Genomic DNA, 23,745 nt, shown 5'->3' with positions numbered 1-23,745 from the left:
TAGGAATTGTCAATGGGTCTATGGCTCTCTATGTGATTGACTGTATGATTATTTTAAAACGCATGTGAAGTGTGTGTAGGGGCAGTGGTCACCAACCATCCTCCTGGAGCTCTATTCTCTGGTAGATTTTCACTCTAACCATCACATTTCCCAACACAGCTAAGTGTAATTGTGTGCGTGCAATAAGTGTGGAATACTAACTCTCCTACCTTTCCTGTCACAGGGTGAGATTATAGTTGTGTATAGTAACGTCAGTGTTGGAGAAAGCTAGTGATGACAATGTAAATAAAGACACTGCTTTTTTACCTACTATATATGACTACTCTTTTTCTGTTCTATACCTCCTATCTGATTATGTTTAGCTAAAACCCTCTTACTTTCAATAACAACAACTTGAAAATGTACTTACATGCCATTGCAGGCTGGCGTCTTCATTGAGCAGTAAACATTCAATAGTGTTTACTCATTAGAAAGAAATGCGAATAAGTTATAATCTCCAGCACCATCACAAAGTGTATTTCGTTAAAACAAATGTAAATTTACTTTTTGATGATACTAAAGATGATACCTTACTGCCTCCATTCTGATGTGGTGAATGTGAAATGTGAGTGTCAAAGCAAGTCACGACTCCCTCACTTTGGAAGAACTTTTCAAACATATGTTCACAAATCAAGGCAATATTGTGCCGTATTATTTCAATGAGTTAGTTACATAACCGTCTGCGTAAAAAGATTGAAGCTATGAGAAACTGGCAGCAATGTGTTTTTCTGTTCTCCCCCTGTATGTGCCAAACCAAGCGCCTCCCAATTAAGGCTTAGCGATGAAAGCCAATTATGTTATCACAAAGGGGGAGCTAGTCAAGATAATTATACTGTACATATCCATTCATTCACTTTTACTTTTACTTCAATTGCAAACATTGACTTTCATTTCAATTATTGTGACTGTAGATGATCCATTAATTGCATTTAACTTTCCTAGGATCATTGTGGATTTTAGTACGCACACATCCACATCCACATGCACCCTTGACTGCCTGTGACTACTATGTGTGTCTGTGCTTATCAAGTATTCATTGACAGAACATAAACCTACAGTTCATAGAGGGTTGTAGAGTGTTGTTTAAATGGCATAGGAGTCCTTTAGTGTGGCGCTCAGGGGACTACCATCTTGCCTGGGGGGTAAAACGGATTACCATATAGGCCAATGCGTTATACGATACTACCTCCTTTGTTGCCACCTCATACGTCCCCTGGCGCACAAGGACTGTGAGTATGAGTTCTCTCCTCGTATGTTATAAATGATTCACTGTTGATTCAATTGACAAAAGTTGAGGTACATTTGTGTTATGTGAAAAGCATTCAATCCGCACCACATTTCGGTGACACGTCTTTGAGGAAAAGACGACAGGCACTTTCTCACTGACACTACTGTACATGAAAGAACATTCCATATTGTCAAAGTTGCACGGGTTCAACGTAGATTATGGAATTGTTTTGTTTTACAGACGCCTACACTTTATGGTTCCGTAGAGATGTGTCCTTCTTAAACAGCAGCAATGACAATGACCTTGAAAGGAAACTGATATTTTGGGGTAAAGCTCCCCTGATTTTGTCAAGATCTTGACTTCCACAAATACAAAATACCCACCGACCGGAACTCAGAGCCGCACCGTGGATGATCTAACTGAACACATTCACAGAATTCTGCTAATGAAGTGTGGAAGCCCTTTCTGGCCTGGCAGGCAGCATAATTGACTGTACATATTTTCAACCCTGGTGGATGCCTTGTTTAATGCAGGACAAACACCATTAGGAGGAGTAGACGCTTTAACTGTGAGACACACGCAGAAGTAGGGACAGTTGTCTTTATTTCATACAAAAATCATCCCACTTCAAAAAATGACCCCCACCGATTAGCAATGCACTCGGGAAGGGGAAGAATTGCATTGTATTGTGGGCTGTGTGTTAAAGGAAGGGGGAACTTTACGGCGTTGGTAATAATATCAGCACGAACTGTTACTTTGAATGAGATCCATTTTTCTTTCTGCTCTGATCAGGTGTCACCTCATGCTCCATCTCTTCATGCAGTGATAATCGTATGAAAATGTGGGACTTAAGAATGTTATTTTTCACTATTGAGGCAGAAGACAAATTAAGGCCTAGTGATAATCGGAGACACCTACATAGCTACATATCTGATGTTGTGTAACTAGGGTAACTGTGTTGGAGCGGTCCAATTGGTGAGCAGCTGTTCTTGGTCATTGTCGCAAAGCCACACCCGTCCCACTCACATTAGAAGTTTAGAACGAGAAAGTGTAGGCTATTTAGAAACGATGGCCAAATTGGAAATCATTCAACAAAATAATGAGGATTTCTATCAGCCTAATCAAGGTTTTGATTACATCTCACATTCCAGTGTTGGAACTTGTAAACAAGGCTGCATGGGATTTTTTTCTCTTAATGTGAATCCGATAGAAGCGGATATGATTGAATAGAGCCCAGGATCTCTCTCTCGTCCTTCATATGGCTTGATCTGCTGATTTTCATATCTGTGTTCTTATATCCAGAAAATGTCTGATGTGGGGGAAGTAGACATCATTTGATTACTTACTCTTCAGTATATATCATTAACTGCCATTGAAAACATGTATGAATGGTATAGTCTTGGCAGTGATCACAACAGACCAAGCAGACTTTCCCTTAACCTCTTAAGTATATGAATGCAAAATATATATTATATTTAGTTGTGTTTATTGTGCTATGCGTGAATTGTTGTGTCTTCATAAAGGTTATTAGGCTCTGCAAACAGCTGCTCGATCCTCTATCTGAAAACTGGACCACATTACCAGTGTCTGTTGTACTTTGCCAGTGCACAAAGTCAATTGCTTGTGATATTGAGATGCCATAGCTGAGTGCACCGTTGGCCCCTGCATTGATGTCCTGTTTGCTAACACGCCTGCCCCTAGCAAAGGATGTGTAAATAATGCCATCTATCTTACCCAAGTGAAACTTTTAGATGGGTCAGCAGCAGCAACAGCAGCAGAAGCTGGCAGCGCACATCGTTAACGGCCTCCAACTTTGATCTCCTGGACGGAATTGAACTTCCCCCTCGCCTCTCACCCAACGGATATTCCCATCTGCAGGGTGGAGCAGGCAGAGCAGGCCGCCCATCACTTCTACTAAAGCTAGCTACAGCCTCGCTCTCATCTGGCGGCAGGCCAAGACAGGTGCGCCGTCAGTCCTAGGGCCACTGTCTCCTCAGATCTCCCTCAGATGTCTCCCCTCCCCTCCGCCCTTCACTAACACCCTTCCAGGGTTCTACAGCAAGATTAAAGAGGTGCACTCAGAAGTTAGAAGCCCCTAACGGAACATTGACATACAAATATAGAACGCAAAAGTAAAGTTTTTCTGGGGAACTTTTTTCTAGATATTTTTTGAGGGGGCAGAATTTCTGGCAACCTCACCCCAAATTTAACGTCACAACCTTAAAATGTGTACATTTAGATTTTAACATCAACAAATAACCTTCAATGAATTGCATTTAAATTTATCTTATCAGCATTAAGAGAACCAATAAATACATGGACTCAATAACATATTATTTTTCAAATTATCTTTCAAAACCGTGTATATTATACAATAAAATCTGTACTTTTGTCCCTGCCCCCCGCATTTTCCTTTCAATTTGTCGACCCCACTGTATTTCCCTGACTTTGAATACCACAGATGTGACACATGAGCCAGTGAATAAAACTTAACAACATTGTAATCTCAATGTGTAAACCATCCTAACAGACATTTGTGACTATTCAACATGCAATCCCCACTGCAGGAATCTATTAACCAGCATGTTAAGCCAGTAAGATGTTTTGTTTTCTCCCAACATTATTAAGAGCAGCACGCGTCCTGACGGATCATCCAAAAGGCCTTTGACCTTGGCTAATTATCATTATTTTAACAACACTGTGCTCGACACCAGCAGAATTTTGAACCACATCACTACCTCAGCAGCACATAGAGCAGGAACAGGAGTAGGTCTAGCAAGGGTATTGATAATAAGCCACAGACAGGATAAGCCAGTCCCACAGGGTCGCCAGGGCTGAAGGTGAATACACTTTACCTTCACAAGACATCTCAAATCCCAGTTTGTGGTAAGGCATAACGGGTTTGAGAAAATAAGAATGGTATCAGGAAGGGATCTTTTTTTTAAATGAGTTCAGTGCATTCCACAGTGTTAAATGAAATGACACTGAGGGAGATGCAGTATGTGACAGGAAAATTGATGAGAGCTCCAAAGAGTTCATGAGATTTGAGACAGATTTAATACTCAGTTCCATCAGATTAGACAACAAACCTTTTGTAAACATCTCTGACTTAATTACCACCAATTAGTCATGGTCAACTGAAAAATGAGTGAAAAAAACTGCTTTATCTTAACACGGGAGAGGTAGCCTAGATTTGAAATATAGGATTGCCTTGATCATTAGTTTGTATTTCAGACATGGCAGATGGCTTAGATACCATAGTGAAGAGCAGCCTTGGTTAAATAGCTCTCTGAATGGTTCAACAGCAGAGCCAGGATGTTCTCTAATCAAATCAAATCTAATTGTATTTGTCACACCGGTGGTCACAAGTCATGACCACAGTCAAATTCCATATGACCGTTTAGTCACTGTCATTAGCAGCCTACCAAACTTGCTATCTGCCTGTTACCCAGCACTCTATTGTCCCTCTAATTACGATGACAACAATGCAAATATAATCGAAAATCAAATCAAACACTACACGGGAGCCCATGAGAGCTATGCAATTGTGTGAGAAAACAGAGTTTTGATGACCTCTATTAAAAAGAGGAGGATCCCATCAGCTTACTATATTCTTACAATTTTTATTTATCAACTTTCCTAATATTAAGCACATTGCTTCACTTTACAACAGGCGTATAGCATACCTTGCTGGCATGAAAATAAACCACGGGAAAAGCGTCCTCCATTCGCTATTTAAGTGCATATTTGACATATATTTCTTCCCCTGCCCCTAGATAGGTGCCTGATAATGGTCCATTCTAAATCAAAACAAATTTCACACATCTATTATTTAGTATATGTAAAGATTACATTAAGAATAGTCTGATACAGTAGGTGACAATATCAGCCTATCACATGTGAAGGATGCCCAGCGTGTGCAGCAAGACAAGAAACAGCGCAAGTCCTTGAAAGTAGCAGCTCTACCCTTTAGCTCAGTGCGGATGTTGCCTGTAATCCATCGCTTCTGGTTTGGGTTTGTACGTACAGTCGCTGTGGGGACGACATCATCGATGCACTTATTGATGAAGCCAGTGAGTGATGTGGTGTACTCCTCAATGCCATCAGAAGAATCCCTGAACATATTCCAGTTTTTGCTAGCAAAATTGTCCGGTAGCTTAGCATCTGCTTCATATGTCTATTTTTTTATTGACCGAGTCACTGGTGCTTCCTGCTTTAATTTTTGCTTGTAAGCAGAAATCAGGAGGATAGAATTATGGTCAGATTTGCCAAATAGAGGGCGAGGGAGAGCTTTGTACTCGTCTCTGTGTGTAGAGTAAAGGTGGTTTAGAGTTTTGTATATGTGGGTCAAACATGTTTGTTTTTCTTTTAATCTTGTCGTCATTACCAGGGTCTACATTTTGTTATGAACACAAGTCATTTTGCAAAACTAGCCAAAGTACTACAACATTTTGGACAGTACATCGTTTCATGCGTTTCCTAGAATTTGACATGAGAAGATAAATAGGGTGTCAAATACAGCGGTCATTGTCAGTGTGCATGGGTTCACCTAGCCAAACTTTTCTCAGCTCCACCATTTACATCACATCAATGAAGTTGAGCGGAGATGACTGTGGGCGGACTGAACCTCCTACCACATGGAGTCGCTGTCAGTCCATACTTGTAAATGTTTTAAACCCTTGCCTTGTGCCCACTGTATGTTTGTCCTCTGTAGCTTGCGTGCCTTTCTTTGTTTGCTGAAATACATACTTTTTAATACAACTTTTGTCAAAAACAACCACCAACTGTTTCCTCGTGTCATCTGACAGCGACTCAATGTAGTCAGAGTTACACTCTGCCCAGAGTCGTCGCAACCCAACTCCAATGTGCTATACATATCGTGGAGTTAAGAAACCCAGCTTGGGTTCTCCATGCAGGATCAGTCTGTCCCACACACTAAAAACAAATGGTTCTATATAGTGCCAAATAAGGGTTATTTGGCTTTCAACCATAGCGGATCTCTTTTGGTGCTGAATATAACCTATTTTTGAAGGTTCCATAAGAACCATGCTCATACAGCTCAAATTGGAACCACTGTGGTGCTATAAAGAACACTTTCCTGGCTCTTTTCCTGAGCGATTAGGTTTAAGTGCCTTGGCTTGGTGATTCAAACCAGCGACCTTTCAGTTACTGGCCCAACACTCTTTACTGCTTGGCTACCTATATATATCTAAAAAATAGGTCCTTTAAAGCACAAAAAAAGGTTCCACTGCATAGCATAATGGTTACAACCCTTTTTCGGGCTATATAGAACCCTTTTTATGGTTCTTTATAGAACCTTTAGGGACAATGGTTTTATAAAGAACCTTTTCAATCTTGCGTATGCTTACATGTGTGGGTCATACAAATAAACCACATGAATTTCAGATGTGATCACATGATGTTGTGTGAAGTTAATGTGAAAAAAATGTAATAACATGAAACTACAAATGTGAGCATATCATCTTGTGAAATAAATGTGACAAAAGGCACACGTCAAAATGCAATTCCACACGTGAAAGTTCGATTTTCACGTGAAAAACGTTCAAATGTAAAAGTGCAAATTCAATTTTTATGTGGAAAAGTGCAAATTCGATTTTCACATGTGAAAATGCTATTCCACGTGTTAGTTAGATTTTCCATGTAAAAGTTTTTCCCATGTGAAAGTGCAAATTAGATTTTCACATGTGAATGTTTTTCTCCTGGTGAAAAGTTGGTGTTAACATGTGAACTCTAAATGTAATACATGTGAACATATGGTTTCACATATGAACAAATTTCTGCTCAATATGTGCAAACAGCTGCAGTATTTCACATGTGAAAATGCAATTACCATGAAAAATGCAATGTTCACATGTGAAACTACAAATGACACGTACATTTCAAGGGAATTCAATTCTATGGGGGTTTTTTAAGTAAGTGGTATGATGTTCAGCTAACATTGTGTAAAAAAATCTTTACTGAATGACAATATGATTACATTTGACAGGATCGCTTTTTAATAACATGACCCCACCTGGGATTTGAAATGACAACATCTGGATTTGGGGTATGCTGAGCTTATGCTGCACTGCAAAGTCTGCAGCATTCCTCTACACATTCATTACCAATAATACGTCTCTGCACTCTGTCATCTGCACTTCTACTTTAGTTATCACTTCATCTGACTATTCTCTGATCATTGATCTAAATGAATTATTTCAGCAATATGAGGGGTTTTCTGTATAGTTGTTTAATGTTGGTGGGCATATTGTTCTATGTTAATGTTACTCCTGAAACACTATGATAAATATGAGAGAATTTCTTGAGTGTATTTCTAAAAAGCTGAGGTTTACATTAATTAAGTCCAAAGTGTATGCATAGGTGGTGAATTCAGTCATTGACACAGACATGCTGGTGTAGCAGGAATATCAGAACACTGTGATTCAAGGTTGTCAGTTAAAATCCCTTTGAGGACATGTTGAATAGTAATTACTCTATAAATAAACATACACAGTCAAATTTGTACATTGAAAACAATACAGGCACTGTTTTGTGTGTATCCACATGTGAAACTTCATGTGAAATATCATTGTGTGAAATGTTCCAAAGATACATGGTTTCATATGATGTCACATGTGGAATTTCACGTGAAATAAAATGATAATGTGCAAAACGTGACAGTTTTGCATGTGAAATCATGTGTTTTTTCTTTAAGGGCAGTTCTTTGTAGATCCTTCTTAAGAACCATACAGGTTTTTTTTTTTACTCTGGTTACTCTGTTTTTTTACTCTAGAAGACCATACTTTAGTCTTTCACAAGACACCACTATTGGCACGGTCATTTACAATATGTGATTTCATAACACAAAGCATTAGATGACAGGAACGACAGACTCACGCACGGTTGCACAAAAAGAGCTGTGTACAAACCACTCCCCCAAATATACCTCTACCTATACATTTTAATTATCGCTTAAAGTTGCAAATAACCCTTTTGTGAACTGCAAAGAACCATTGAAGGGCTCAAAGGGTTCTGTGGGTCATTATGGTTCGCCCTTCCCGAAGAACCCTGGGGGAACCCTCTTTTCTGTGCAGAGGAATGGAAGTGACTGGGCAGACAGGCAGCGTGTCATACAGTAGGCAGGGGGTGAAAGGCCTGCCTGTCCTCCATACATCCCTCCCTCCCTGAACCTGATTGTTATATAAGCCCTGCTCTCCAGATGTCTTCCCCCTCTTCTGTCTTCGTCAAGTCAGATTGCAGGACGGCCAATTCCTGGAAGATTTAAATAAATGTAGTGTACTCCCGGGTGTGCTGTGTCTTGACTGTGTGTGTGTATGTGTGTGTGGGGGGGGGGGGGGGGGGGGGATGAGTGAATAGTAAGGAGGTCAAGGATTCTCACATGGGTATCCTCTCTCCTCTCTCAGGTCCCATTTGGCTTGAAGTTATTGTCATAGAGTGAGGGTTATCATAAGCTGTCATAATAATTTACATGCAGCCATAAATGTCATGGTCAATCACTCGTGCATTGCATGAGTGAGTGTCAGAGTGTCATATCAGAGCAGGGACTCTTGACATCTGGTAAAGGTCAGAGGGACTGATGCTATTTATTCTCTCTTCACTCTACATGTCAACAGTTCCTGTACAGTACATTGGCTGCTGGCTTTTTGGAGATTATTATAGGCCCAGTGCAGTCTTAAAAATGTATGTTCCTGTGCTTTATATATATTTGTTACCAAGTAATTATTTGATATTGAGATAAAAATGGCTGCATTGGACCTTTAATGCATTCATCACTGAGTGATGAGATTCTGTTAGATAGGATACATGTAAGATATATAACTGGATGGATACATGGACACATAGGAGGACATATGAGAAGATTATAAATATAGACATGTCTCTGTACCTTGAGTTTATCTATGCAGTAGATGGAAATGTCAAACACATAATGAAATTTAAGGCTTCCCAGTTGTTGCGGTCAACTACATCGCAAGCATGGTTCAGTTTATTATATCATCGTTAGTCAGTTTATTGCACTTTTTCAGAGTGAAATGAGGTGCATTGATGTCCGAGGCAAAATGAGGCAGTGACCGTTCACAACTCTGACCTTTCAGCACAGATGTTGCTTTCACATTGCATTTCTGTCTCCTTTGGACCAATGGACACCACAGCTGCTGTGCGTTCTATGATGTCACCATGAAATGGCTGTATGTAGAATCCCAGTAAGCTATAATGTAGGCTACTCTCAGACAACACAACAAGTATTTTGTTGCTTGGTGAGCCACAAGTGGCCATGAGAAAACACATTTTTCTATTATTTGTTAGCTAGCTCCCAGCTATGTTCCAGATAGGAAGATGGCTTGTATATCATGACGTTTTAGATTGTGAGCATAGCTATAATAAACAGTAAGTAGGTATAGACAAGAAAACATTAATCAAAGCAGTGCTACGCTACCTATAAAAATAGAACTACAGAATTCAAAAAAAGCAAACACACATACTGAAAAGAAGAAAAGATGAAGGACTAATTATTTTTCCAAACTCAGTAATAACTCTCGACCTGAAAAATACAACTTTGTTTTTAAAAGCCTGCACCACACACAAAAACGTCAAGTACATGTTTTATCTTTGTAACCTTGTTTGTGGGTTTGAGATTTCATCTTGTCTGCGAGCCTGTGTGAGGTGAAGGAGCTCTCAGACCTGTCTGATGTGTTTGTGATCTTATTTGGGAGCTGTGAAAGAAGGTCTGCCATGACACCACTATGATGGAAAGCTTATTGGAGCGCTACAGCACTCCTCTCTGTTCCTACCGTGAGCCTCAGCTGCAGACACTGTCTGCTGGACCCTTGGGGATTGACTGACAGACAGAGGGAGCAAGGAGCACATTTTAATCTTCCCTGTATTGTCCTACACTTTTGTCTGGTCCACTTAACCTCTCTCTCTGAATCTAAAAGGAATGGATTTTTGGGACTATGATAACATTTAATTCAGTCTGCAAGGTCATTTCAACAAGGTTGTCATTTGGTCATGTATGGAAAAAATTATATTGGTTCAAAAGATAATTGATGTACTCTTAGCTGACTGTAAAAGTTTGACGGTAGGTGTTGGTTGGTTCTTTATGCAATGTCATTTGGTTAAACAAACACGACAAATAAACACAACAAATGCCAACATTGAGCAGAAAAAAATATGATTTTGCAACTTAGCACCATGGAGCTACAGACAAACACAATTAACACAATTCCTCCTTTTAAAAGCAACAATTTTCCATTGTGGTTGTTTAAAACCTCTACAGGATCGGTGGGTCCCTCGTGGGATGGTTGAGCTAATGTAGTCTAATGCGATTAGCATGAGGTTGTAAGTAACAAGAACATTTCCCAGAAAGCTTAAATTGTTGTTAATCTAACTGCACTGTCCAATTTAGAGTAGCTATGACAGTAAAATAATACCATGATTTTGTTTGAGGAGAGTGCACAGTTAACTTGAAAACATATTAATAAACCAACTAGGCACATTTGGGCAGTCTTCATACAACATTTTGAACAGAAATGCAATAGTTCATTGGCTCAGTCTAAAACTTAAATATTTTACCAGATCTAATGTGTTATATTCTCCTACATTAATTTCACATTTCCTCAAACTTCAAAGTGTTTCCTTTCAAATGGTATCAAGAAAATGCATATCCTTAGTTCAGGTCCTGAGCTAGAGACAGTTTGATTTGGGTATGTCATGTTAGGAGAAAATTTTAAAAAGGGACGGGTCCTTAAGAGGATTAACAGGTCAACATTCACACGGCCACAGGGCCAGACGGTTTACCAGGACGTGTACTTCGAGCATGAGCTGACCAACTGTCAAGTGTCTTCACTGACATTTTCAACCTCTCCCTGTCTGTGTCTGTAATACCAACATGTTTCAAGCAGACGACCATAGTCCCTGTGCCCAAGAACAATATGGTAACCTGCCTAAATGACTACCGACCCGTAGCACTCAGGTCTGTAGCAATGAGGTGCTTTGAAAGGCTGGTCATGGCTCACATCAACACCATTATCCCAGAAACCTTAGACCCACTCCAATTTGCATACCGCCCCAACAGATCCACAGATGATACAATCTCTACTGCACTCCACACTGCCCTTTCCCACCTGGGAAAAAGGAACACCTAAGAGGGAATGCTATTCATTGACTACAGCTCAGCATTCAACACCATAGTGTCCTCAAAGCTCATCACTAAGCTAAGGACCATGGGACGAAACACCTACCTCTGCAACTAGATCCTGGACTTTCACAATGGGCCACCCCCGGTGGTCATGGTAGGTAACACTACATCCGCTAAGCTGATCCTCAACACTGGGGCCCCTCAGGGGTGCGTGCTCAGTCCCCTCCTGTACTCCCTGTTCACTCATGACTGCATGGCCAGGCACAACTCCAACACCATCATTTAGTTTGCTGATGACACAACAGTGGTAGGCCTGATCACCGACAACGATGAGACAGCCCATAGGGAGGAGGTCAGAGACCTGGACGTGTGGTGGCAGGACAACAACCTCTCCCTCAACGTAATCAAGACAAGGGAGATGATTGTGGACAACAAGAAAATGAGGACTGAGCACACCCCCATTCTCATCTAAGGGGCTGTAGTGAAGCAGGTTGAGATCTGTCCACATCACCAACAAACTAACATGGTCCAAGCACACCAAGAAAGTCGTGAAGAGGGCACGACAAAACCTATTCCTCCTCGGGAGACTGAACAGATTTGGCAATGGTCTTCAGATCAATGGTCTTCAGATCCTCAAAGTTTTTACAGGAGGAGTTTATCTAAAGTTCCATGTATAACAGTTGTATTTTCATCAACATTTATGATGAGCATTTCTGTAAATTGATGTGGCTCTCTGCAAAATCACCAGATGTTTTTGGAACTACTGAACATAACGTGCCAATGTATACTGAGATTTTTTTTATATAAATATGAATTTTATCGAACAAAACATACATGTATTGTGTAACATGAAGTCTTATGAGTGTCATCTGATGAAGATCATCAAAGGTTAGTGATTAATTTATCTCTATTTCTGCTTTTTTGACTCCTCTCTTTGGCTGGAAAAATGGCTGTGTTTTTCTGTGAATAGGCATAATCGTTTGTGGTGCTTATGCTGTAAAGCCTATTTGAAATTGGACACTGTGGTGGGATTAACAAGAAGTTTATCTTTAAAATGGTGTGAAATACTTGTTTGTTTGAGGAATTTTAATTATGAGATTTCTGTTGTTTGAATTTGGCGCCCTGCACTTTCACTGGCTGTTGTCCACTAGCGGGATCTCACCCATAAGAAGTTTAAATAACTTTACCTAGATGTACATATTACCTTAATTACCTCGACTAACCGTTTCCCCCACACATTGACTCTGTACAGGTACCCCCTGTATTTTACTGCTGCTCTTTAATTATTTGTTACTTTTACAACTGCATTGTTGGTTAAGGGCTTGTAAGTAAGCATTTCCCTGTAAGGTCTACCTGTTGTATTTGGCGCATGTGACAAAAATTATTAGATTTTATTTGATATTGATGCATACGCAAGTCAAGTAAAAATAACCATACACATACATACTCATGCACACAAACACAACACAAAATCCACACACAGACACACACAAACACACCTCTCTGGGAGACTATCTGGACCCTGTAGAAGTGACTCAGCTGTCAGCTGGGTGACTCAGAGGTCCTGGGGGCAGCAGACGGGCAGTGGAGGAGACATAAAAGCACCCGACCATGGACCCTAGCCTCGGGGCAGAGTTCCAGTCCAGCACAAGCAGACAGAGATGGCGTTGGAGCGACAGAGCCCATGGCCCTTGTTTTCACGTGGTACAAGGAAGCAGCAAGGACAACATCCACAGTGGCCAATTCTGTGGACGTGCATTTTCAAAGCAGTGGTTTATCCTCAAACGGACAGTGGGTGGGGATTTAGTGTATGTCTCTGGGGGCTTTCCTCTGTCTCTGCAGTTATGGGCTTGAGATAACCAAAGCCAAGACCCCGCGTTGTCCAGAGGCAGCATGATCCTGTGATGAACTGGGTGTGAGCATGCTGTCTGTGGACAAGAAAGCCCACCATAATCAGGCCTGGACCTGTCAATTCTGCTGACAGATAGTGAGGGGCAGCTGGCGTTGATGGCTTTGTTGGAGGTGGGGGAGTGAATGATAGGAGAGGGAGCCCCCCTAGGCTTTAGAGTCATGTGTCACCTGCACTTAAGATGGCAGTGGTGGAAATACCACCATATTAACAGTTCTGATGAAACTCAGAGCTCAGATGTAATGTGAACCTGGAGTCCGGACATTTCTGGATTCCTTTTTTTTGCTCAATCAAATCACAGACACAGATTAAGGATCTCCAATCGAGGAGTATGTCTCTGCTATATGTGAGGTTGTGAGTCATACCCTTTTATGTATGTATGTATGTATGCCTATCAGCCAAAAACTAATGCAACTTGCTGACACTTGCTGTCACACTGTCAGATATGATTGGGATCACACAGCTTTAATCCTTTTTTTCAGAATGAATCAAATGAACATCACATTTCATGAAGGTTTTGACACTTCAAGTGAGAAATTATATGAAGTTTTGGGTTGATGACATGGTTTAAAACTTTCATGAATTTCACAACCTTTCAAAAGTAACAAGGCCTTCAAACTACTAGCTGATAACACTCTTAGAAAGAAGGGTTCTTCAGCTGTCCCCATAGGAGAACACTTTTTGGTTCCAGGTAGAACCCTTTTTAGTTCCAGGTAGAACTCTTTTGGGTTCCATGTGTAAAGGGTACCTGGAACCAAAAAGTGTTCTTCAAAGAATTGTACTATGGGGAAAGAGCTGAAGAATACTTTTAGGTTCTAGATAGCACCTTTTTTCTAAGAGTGTACAGTGCTCAAGTAGACAAAAGGGAGTGTGAAATACAGTACCTTCGGAAAGTATTCAAACCCCTTGACTTTTGCCACATTTTGTTACGTTAAAGCCTTATTCTAAAATGTATTCAATCTTTTTTTATCAGCAATAATACACACAATACTCCATAATGACAAAGTGAAAACAGGTTTTTAGACATTTTTGCAATTGTATTATAAATAAAAAACAGAAATACCTCATTAACATATGTATTCAGAACCTTTGCTATGAGACTTGAAATTGAGTTCAGGTGCATCCTATTTCCATTGGTCATCCTAAAGATGTTTCCAGAACTTCTTTGGAGTCCATCTGTGGTAAATTCAATTGATTGGACATGATTTGGAAATGCTGCAGGATTTTTTTGGTACCCTTCCCCAGATCTGTCCCTCGACACAATCCTGTCTTGGAGCTCTATGGACAATTCCTTCGTACTCAGGGCTTGGTTTTTGCTCTGACATGCGCTGTCAACTGTGGGGCCTAATATAGGACACAGTGGCCTCCATCATTCTTAAATGGAAGAAGTTTGGAACCACCAAGACTCTTCCAAGAGCTGGCTGCCTTGCCAAACTGAGCAATCGGGCCAGAAGGGAGGTGACCTAGAAACTGATGGTCCCTCTGACAGAGTTCCTCTGTGGAGATTAGTGAACCTTCCAGAAGGACAACCATCTCTGCAGCACTCTACCAACCAGGCCTTTATAGTAGAGTAGCCAGACGGAAGCCACCTCTCAGTAAAAGGCACATGACAGCTTACTTGAAGTTTGCCAAAAGGCACCTAAAGATTGAACTATTTGGCCTGAATGCCAAGCGTCACGTCTGGAGGAAACCTGGCACCAGCTATACAGAGGCATGATGGTAGCATCATCATGCTGTGGGATGCTTTTCAGCGGCAAGGACTAGGAGACTAGTCAGCATCAAGGAAAAGATGAAAAGAGCAAAGTACAAAGAGTTCCTTGATGAAAACCTGCTCCACAGCGCTCAGGACCTCAGACTGGGCCGAACGACCCTACTAGGGATTTTGTTTATTTTTGCATTTTTCAACATTGTAGAATAACAGTGAAAACATCAAAACTATGAATGGTAAAAACCAATAAGTGTTCAAAAAATCTAAATATATTTTCCATTCGAGATTCTTCAAAGCAGCTACCCTTTGCCTTGATGACAGCTTTGAACACTCTTGGAATTATCTCAACCAGTTTCATGAGGTAGTCACCTGGAATGCATTTCAATTAACAGATTTTTGGAATTTCTTTCTTTCTTAATGCGTTTGAGACAATAAGTTGTGTTGTGGCAAGGTAGGGGTGGTATACAGAAGATAGCCCTATTTGGTAAAATTCCAAGTCTATATTTTGGCAAGAACAGCTCAAATGAGCAAAGAGAAACAACAGTCCATCATTACTTTAAGACATGAAGGTCAGTCAATATGGAAAATGTCAAGAACTTTGAAAGTTTCTTCAAGTGAAGTCGCAAAATCCGTCAATCTCTATGATGAAACCGGCTCTCATGAGGACCGCCACAGGAAATTAAGACCCAGAGTTACCTCAGCTGCAGAGGATAAGTTCATTACCAGCCTCAGAAATTGCAACCCAAATAAATACTTCACAGATTTCAAGTAACAGACACATCTCAACATGAACTGTTCAGAGGAGACTGTGTGAATCAGGCCTTCATGGTCGATTGCTGCAAAGAAACCACTACTAAAGGACACCAATAAGAAGAAGACACTTACTCGGGCCAAGAAACACAAGAAATTGACATTAGACCCATGGAAATTTGTCCTTTGATCTGGAGTTCAAATTGGAGATTTTTTTGTGTCATTTTTTTTAAATTTTACCCACTGTAAAGCATGGAGGAGGTGTTATGGTGTCGGGGTGCTTTGCTGGTGACACTGTCTGTGATTTATTTAGAATTCAAGGCACACTTAACCTGCATGACTACAACAGCATACTGCAGCGATACGCCATCCCATCTGGTTTGGGCTCATTTGTTTTTCAACAGGACAATGACACAACACACCTCCAGGCTGTGTAAGGGCTATTTTACCAATAAGGAGAGTGATGGAGTGCTGCATCAGATGACCTGGCCTCCACAATCCCCTGACCTCAACTCAATTGAGATGGTTTGGGATGAGTCAGACTGCAGATTGAAGGAAAAGCAGCAAACAAGTGCTCAGCATATTTGGGAACTCCTTCAAGACTTGGAAAAGCATTCCAGGTGAAGCTGGTTGAGAGAATGCCAAGAGTGTGCAAAGCTGTCATCAAGGCAAATGGTGGCCATTTGAAGAATCTGTTTAACACTTCTTTGTTTACTACATGATTCCATATTTGTTATTTCATAGTTTTGATGTCTTCACTGTTATTCTACAATGTAGAAAATAGTACAAATATAAAAAACGGTATCAACGGTCTATCATTCTACAGTAAAAGTAATCATCCCTCTTGGCGTTTTTCCTATTTTGTTGCGTTACAACCTGTCATTTGAATGGATTTTTATTTGTATTTCATGTAAAATAGTAAAAATAAAAAAATAAACTAGTTTAAAAGAATTCGGAAAAATACAAAAAGGAAAAGTGGTGCGTTCATATCTATTCACCCCCATTGCTATGAAGCCCCTAAATAAGATCTGGTGCAACCAATTACCTTCAGAAGTCACATTATTAGTTAAATAAAGTCCACCTGTGTGCAATCTAAGTGTCATATGATCTGTCACACGAGCTCAGTATATTTACACCTGTTCTGAAAGGCCCCAGAGTCTGCAACGCCACTAAGCAAGGGGCACCACCAATCAAGCGACAACATAATGACTAAGGAGCTCTCCAAATAGGTCAGGGACAACGTTGTGGAGAAGTACAGGTCAGGGTTGGGTTATAAAAAAGTATCAGAAACTTTGAACATCCCACGGAGCACCATTAAATCCATGATTAAAAGATTTGAAAGAATATGGCACCACAACAAACCTGCCAAAAGAGGGCCGCCCACCAAAACCACGGACCAGGCAAGGAGGGCATTAATCAGAGATGCAAAAAAGTGACCAAAGGTAACCTTTAACTTCTCTGGGATATGTGGGACGCTGGCCAACATCCAGTGAAAATGCAGAGCCCCAAATTCAAATGAATTACTATAAAAATTTAACTTTCATGAAATCACACATGCAATACACCAAATTAAATCTACACTTGTTGTGAATTCAGCCAACGTGTCAGATTTCAAAAAGGCTTTACGGTGAAAGCAAGCGATGATATTATCTGAGTACAGCACCCCAGCAAACAAACACAGACAATCATATTTCAACCCGCCAGGCGCAACACAAAATGCAGAAATAAAGATATAATTCATGCCTTACCTTTGACGAGCTTCTTCTGTTGGCACTCCAACATGTCCCATAAACATCACAAATGGTTATTTTGTTCGATTAATTCCGTCGATATATATATCCCAAATGTCCATTTATTTGGCACGTTTCATCCAGAAAAACACCGGTTCCAACTCGCGCAACATGACTACAAAATATCTCATGAATTACCTGTAATCTTTGTCCAAACATTTCAAACAACTTTCCCAATACAACTTTAGGTATATTTTTACATAAATAATCGATCAAATTTAACACGGGATAAATTGTGTTCAATACCGGAGGAAAACAAAGTGTAGAGAGCTTTTAGGTCACGCGCCTCTAACACAGAGTACACTTCTCTCTACCCTCATTCTGAACAGTGCTACTTCTTCATTTATCAAAGGAAAATCTGGAAATCTGGATTACCGAAGAAAACCCATTGAAAAGAGTGACCTCAAAATAAAATGTCTGAATGGTTTGTCCTCGGGGTTTCGCCTGCCAAATAAGTTCTGTTATACTCACAGATATCATTCAAACAGTTTTAGAAACATCTCAGCGTTTTCTATCCAAATCTACTAATAATATGCATATCATAGCTTCTGGGCCTGAGTAGCAGGCAGTTTACTTTGGACACGCTTTTCATCTGGACGTGAAAATGCTGCCCCCTAACCCAATAAAGTTAAGGAGCTGCAAAGCTCCACAGCAGAGATTGGAGTATGTGTCCATAGGACCACTTTCAGCTGTATACTCCACAGAGCTGAGCTTTACGGAAGAGTGACCAGAAAAAAGCCATTGCTTAAAGAAAAAAATAAGCAAATACGTTTGGTGTTTGCCAAAAGGCATGTGGGAGACTCCCCATATGGAATAAGGTTCTCTGGTCAGATGAGACAAAAATTGAGCTTTTTGTCCATCAAGGAAAACGCTATGTCTGGTGTAATATCTGAAAATGTAGCTAGCTGGACTATCCTACCCGTAAACATTATGGATTGATGTGTCTCCTGTCACGGATGCCATGGTTGCCCTTAGTTTGAAGATGTAATCTGGAGACAGGTGTTTCTCCATCTCCTTAGCTATCATACTCGAATTCCACTGATTTCAAAATTCGGTCCTCTGAAAGTGGAGAGCAATACTTATGCAGTTTTTCTACGTGATAAAACAGTTTTTAAACGCCTTATACAGGATTACCTACACATACTGAGCAGTTCAAATAGACAGAAGCGTGCTATATGGTAGACCAATTCAAACTCATCTCTCGGCATGTCCAGCCTACTCATTATCTCAGCCAATCATGGCTAGAGGGAAGGTTGCCAACTTTTTCTGTGGCTAAACCAACTTGGCTCGTAACTTAACAATTGTATTCGTATTTGCAGATGGCATACACGTTTGTTTTTAAGGCACATGAAAGCTCAAAAAAACACATTTTGATTTTAAAAAAAAGTTTATGTTCAAATGGCTCTCGTGTGAAGTAGTGACCCACGACATACCCCTACTTTCCTGAAACGGGTCACAAATTAGCAAACATTTAGAAAAAACAGGGTTTTTTGGTCATTATGGTGTATTGTTTGTAGATTGATGAGGGGGAAAACTATTTTATATATTTTAGAATAAGGCTGTAACATAATGTGGAAACAGTAAAGGGGACTGAATACTTCCGAAGCCTTTGTGTGTATTGGAAAGGTCTAAGAAAATACAGTAATGAAACATCTACATCTTCATCAAGCTTGAAAATGTAATATACAGCACATTATTTTGTTTGTTACACATCAGAATAGTTATTGCGGTGAAATATGAAAATATATTTATTTTGGAGGACATAGTCTAGAAGAACCTTTACCCTTTACTCTGGCTATTGAATGCCAGAATGCCATAAACCTAACAACATGCTGAGGACACAGCCCCAGTTAGGCCCATAAGCATTTTGTTGGTATGCTAATAAATTGCAATAACTAGACCTTCTGTAACCTCAGGAGAAGTGTTACAGCCCCGTCGCGGACCTCAATGTCTTGCTCCCAGACAAGCTAAAGAAATTCTTTGCTCGAATAGACACTGCAGCCAACGCGAGTAAAACATTTAAATGTGTTAACCTTCGCAATGCTGCCGGCCCAGACGGCATCCCTAGCCGCATCCTCAGAGCATGCGCAGACCAGCTGGCTGGTGTTTACGGACATATTCAATCTGCTGTTCCCACATACTTCAAGAGGGCCACCATTGTTCCTGTTCCCAAGAAAGCTAAGGTAACTGAGCTAAATGAAGTGCTTTGAGAGACTAGTCAAGGATCATATCACCTCCACTCTACCTGACACCCTAGACCCACTCCACTTTGCTTACCACCCCAATAGGTCCACAGACGACGCAATCGCAATCACACTGCACACTGCCCTAACCCATCTGGACAAGAGGAATACCTATGTAAGAATGCTGTTCATCGACTACAACTCAGCATTTAACGCCATAGTACCCTCCAAACTCGTCCTTAATCTCGAGACCCTGGGTCTCAACCCCGCTCTGTGCAATTGGGTCCTGGACTTTCTGACGGGCCGCCCACAGGTGGTGAGGGTAGGAAACAACATCTCCACCCGGCTGATCCTCAACACTGGGGCCCCACAAGGGTGTGTTCTCAGCCCTCTCCTGTACTCCCTGTTCACCCATGACTGCGTGGCCATGCACGCCTCCAACTCATTCATCATGTTTGCAGACGGCACTACAGTGGTAGGCTTGATTACCAACAACAACGAGACAGCCTACAGGGAGGAGGTGAGGGCCCTCAGAGTGTGGTGTCAGGAAAATAACCTCACACTCAACGTCAACAAAACAAAGGGATTGATTGTGGACTCCAGGAAACAGCAGAGGGAGCACCCCACTATCCACATCGACGGGAGTGGAGAAGGTGGAAAGTGGTGGAGAAGGTGGAAAGTGTTAAGTTCCTCGGCGTACACATCACGGACAAACTGAAATGGTCCACCTACACAGACAGCGTGAGGAAGAAGGTGCAAGAGCCCCCCTTCAACCTCAGGAGGCTGAAGAAATTTGGCTTGTCACCAAAAACACTCACAAACTTTACAGATGCACAATCGAGAGCATCCTGTCGGGGTGGATCACCGCCTGGTACGGCAGCTGCTCCGGCCACAACCGCAAGGCTCTCCAGAGGGTAGTGAGGTCTGCACAACTCATCACCGGCGGCAAACTACCTGCCCTCCAGGACACCTACAGCACCCAATGTCACAGGAAGGCCAAAAAGATCATCAAGGACAACAACCACCCGAGCCACTGCCTGTTCACCCCACTATCATCCAGAAGGCGAGGTCAGTACAGGTGCATCAAAGCTATCTATCTCAAGGCCATCAGAATGTTAAACAGCCATCAATTACATTGAGTGGCTGCTCCCAACATACTGACTCAAATCTCTAGCCACTTTAATAATTAATAATTGGATGTAATAAAAGTATCACTCGTCACTTTAAACAATGCCACTTTATATAATGTTTACATACCCTACATTACTCATCTCATATGCATATACTGTACTCTTTACCATCTACTGCATCTTGCCTATGCCGTTCAATAAGATTTAATATGATAAGATTTGATATGACAAAATACGTGTATGAATACATTAGCGGATCTCCTCAGCCTGTGTGATATGGCTGCTTACTGGATCCAGACTGCATAGATTAGAACCTACAGTAGATTAACAATGCAGCCCTGTCTGATGTCGCTGTGGTGCCAGTAACTAGGGGTTGGATTAAAATCTGTATAGTTGAAGTTTCGAGGAAGGTCCAAGCTAAAATGTAAAGGCAATTTCCGATTGAGCTGAGGTATGCAGCATTTATCATGAATGCAGTCTCCACTACTGCGGGAACATTGCCCTTAATCATCAATCGCACAATAAAGTGGATCGTTAGCACTACGGATTGAATAGAGCCCTATGTTTACTCTCCACTCCCGAGTGCATGGGCAGTAAACACAGGCCTTTGCCGTTTCACTGTGCTGCAGATTTGATTTCCCCTTTGACGTGGAGCCCGGGCGGGTGCTACAGGGGTGTAAAGCGCTCTGTCACTCCTGGCCTCACGCCCCATCAATCCTGCCAAAGCTCATTGCCATATTTCGTCTGGAACCCAACATGTGAAACGGTTGGTAATGGTGTCTGCCTTCCTTATCTAACTTTGATTATCTTAAATGGTCACCCAACGCTGAGCATGAAATGATGTGCAGCCCAGACCAGGTTTGGAGAGTCTTATTTCATTAGTTATAAATAACAATAAGACAGACACAACTGGAAGTGCTTGCTCTCACAGGAAAAAAAAGACAGAAACAGTGCAGTGATCTTCCCACCTGGGTCATATTCACTAGCAACCAAATAGAAAAATGTTTACCGGAACAAGGAGAAACTATGAACTTGTCCACTAAGAAACTCTAGTTTTCATTGGAAAACGTTTCGGTAGTGTGCAGTAATTAACATTACCCTGACTGTATGTAATGTCCTGTAATAACATTACCTCTTTAGCATTGACTGATCCAGCGCTTGTGTTCTGTAACTTCTAACTTCTCCAGGTTCAGTCATAGTGAGGAAGCCACTGCTGGCAGTCTGACAGATTATGGATTAAAACATTTGCATAATAAACAGCCATAGAGAATGATAGAGGCCTCTAGTGTCCTAAAGCCTGTGTTAGCATAGGCAGCGCCATTGAGAGCTTCCACCATTTTTATGTAGTCAACTGGATGGGACTTCCAACTTCGTTGGCTGATCCCTCCTGGTAACCCTGTTCTAGTCATGTCCAACCAGTTTATCAGGAGGGATCAGCCAATCCTGAAAAATTAAATGGACTACTTCAAAATGGAGATAGCCTTAATGCCGCTGCCCATGTTGTCATGGACGCTATAATGGCACAGATACAAAGATGAGTCTTCTATCTATCTCTATGTAAGCAGCATATCAGAAAAATGGGTGGAACTTCAGATCTGAAGAAAATGAAAAACCGCTTTACATGATTTATTCCCTGTGATGTAGCTTTCACAAAGTGTCAAAGTAAAACCAATGCTCATACCAAAGAACTGTAAAAGTGTGCGGTACCAGAATAGACATTTCATATGTATTTGACATATGGTTTCATTCATTTATTTTCAACATGTGAACTGAATCTGATGATGCCTGTTCAACACGTTTCATGGCTTGGGGATATAGGTTGCAATGAAGTCAAACACACACCTCCCATATTTAAACACTTTTTTTCCCCATGTCACATACAATTCACAGACTGTTCTTTTTTTGCATAGTAAACATAGCAGGTAGACTCCCTTTACAGGTTGATGCTTCTTGTTTAAAGAATAAGATATCCGTGCACTGTATGGACAACATTGCATACGTCTTTCTATGGGAGTGTTGATGGCATCTGGTCTGTAGTTTTGATCTGGACATGATGAGACGTGGATGTTAGTTATTTGGACGTAGTAGTGGACTTGTCAGTCAGCTGCCACCATAGTAGCATGATATAAATATACACAAGACCAACCCACCATGAAATCGTATCCAAAGTTTATCACAGCTATTTGCCTTTGAATTATATAATAATTCAAATGTGCATGTTTGGCATCCAAACAGCAAGTCCAATGAGGTAGAAAGTCTGCCTCTCTGCAACTCCCAAGTGTCTCTCCGTGAGGGGTGGCAGCTGATGCTTGCTAGGCAGTGTTGTCAGTCCCCTCCATGGTCTCTTTCCATCCTGTTCTTTTTGAGGACACATTTTTCATCAAATATTAAATTGGATAAATGATGAACTTCCCCAAAAGCAAGATGGAATAACATAAGTTTGAGATGCTTACATACAAACAGGTGTATATGCCGTTGACAGCTAACTAATTGGGGCGACAAGTAGCCTAGTGGTTAGAGCGTTGGACTAGTAACTGAAATATTGCAAGATTGAATCCCCGAGCTTTCATGGTAAAAGAAATCTGTCGTTCTGCCCCCCAACAAGACAGTTATCCCACCATTGAAAGGCCATCATTGAAAATAAGAGTTTGTTCTTAACTGACTTGCCTAGTTAAATAAAGGTTTAAAAAAAAGCCATGAATTCCACATCCCATTTTTCACTCCAAAGTTTAATGGGATCTTATTTTTATTATTTTGCTCAATGTGACAAACTTTGGATTGGCCAAGTCATTCAGCAGGGGAAAGCAGCATCGACTGTTTTCTGACTATCACCCTAAGCGTAAACATTCAAG

The sequence above is a fragment of the Oncorhynchus mykiss genome, chromosome 12 (genome assembly GCF_057628025.1).
Source record: "Oncorhynchus mykiss isolate SJ-2025 chromosome 12, ASM5762802v1, whole genome shotgun sequence".
NCBI classification, from domain to species: Eukaryota; Metazoa; Chordata; class Actinopteri; order Salmoniformes; family Salmonidae; genus Oncorhynchus; species Oncorhynchus mykiss.
Note: the sequence above shows the minus strand (reverse complement) of the source record.